This window comes from Ceratina calcarata, unplaced genomic scaffold, assembly GCF_001652005.2.
Source record: "Ceratina calcarata isolate Rehan_Ccalc_2016 unplaced genomic scaffold, ASM165200v1 scaffold36.2, whole genome shotgun sequence".
Taxonomy (NCBI): domain Eukaryota; kingdom Metazoa; phylum Arthropoda; class Insecta; order Hymenoptera; family Apidae; genus Ceratina; species Ceratina calcarata.
In genome coordinates this window covers 2,327-3,311 of record NW_017159023.1, presented here as the reverse complement: position 1 = coordinate 3,311, position 985 = coordinate 2,327, and the positions used below count along the sequence as shown (strand labels likewise).

Genomic DNA, 985 nt, shown 5'->3' with positions numbered 1-985 from the left:
CCTGTATACCCTTAAGTATTACATGTCTGCTTATATTATATGCTCTATATATACATCGTAGAAAATATTCGTCTAGGGTTTTTTGGGAATCAGTAGAAGTCTTCAAAATGCGCATTTCGCAAAAGTAACATTTAAACTTATTTAATACGTTTTGAAAAATGAATTGACTGATATGTTTTAAAGTAACTGCAGGTATTGGTTTATCAAGATGATCTAAATGGTAAATTTGCAAATGAATATCAAAATTTTCTATTATTTTTGGTGATATAGCTTCCGTGGACTTATATTGTACCAACTTCTCTAATTGTAACAGACAAGTATCACACGTTTCTTCACAATTACTGTCAACCAAATACGGATTGCTAATATTTCTAAACGAAAGTACTTTGTACGACTGTTCAAATTCTATTGAATTAATACTATTATTGCGAAACCGGTGTTGCCGAATTTGTCCAAAAAAGTTTTCTAATGCATCTTGATTGAAAGATCTTGCATAAAAGTATCTTATTCCGTTTGCGAACAATATTTCCCGGATGCTTATGAAGGCCTCTATTGTTACTATTAAACTTTTCAATGAAGAAGGCACAGAATGCACGCCTGTACCTACTTGCGTGAAATACATATCTCGCAAAGAGTTAACTGCTTCCCTCCAGAATGTTAAATGAGGAGACGTTTTCGTCACCGCACCTCGCAAAGTTTTATGACTCTCAGGCTTTTTCGTGTCGCCATTCAGACTGTCAAAAACATTATCGAAGAACTTTAGTATACTAGCTGTTTGTCTTCCTCTATGGTCCATCGTATTGTTTCCGGAGGCATCTTCCATTTCTGAGAAAAATAATAATGCATGTATTTCATAGATAAAAAATATAAATTTAGAATGTTAAGCATTCTGTACTTACTGTTTCGTGCCATCAAATTTATGGCCACTGCTACTTTATAGCTGAAAATTTCAGCCGCATAGGAAACTTTCATTCTTTCAATTTTG

The 985-nt window shown here is 33.6% G+C and overlaps 1 protein-coding gene across 1 annotated transcript in view; it reads right to left on the bottom strand.

Moving 5' to 3' along the window:
* LOC108625503 (uncharacterized) overlaps positions 1 to 985 on the bottom strand; it is a gene marked incomplete at its 3' end in the record, with an annotated part of 3,916 nt that overhangs the window by 622 nt on the left and 2,309 nt on the right. The window lies entirely within an intron of this gene.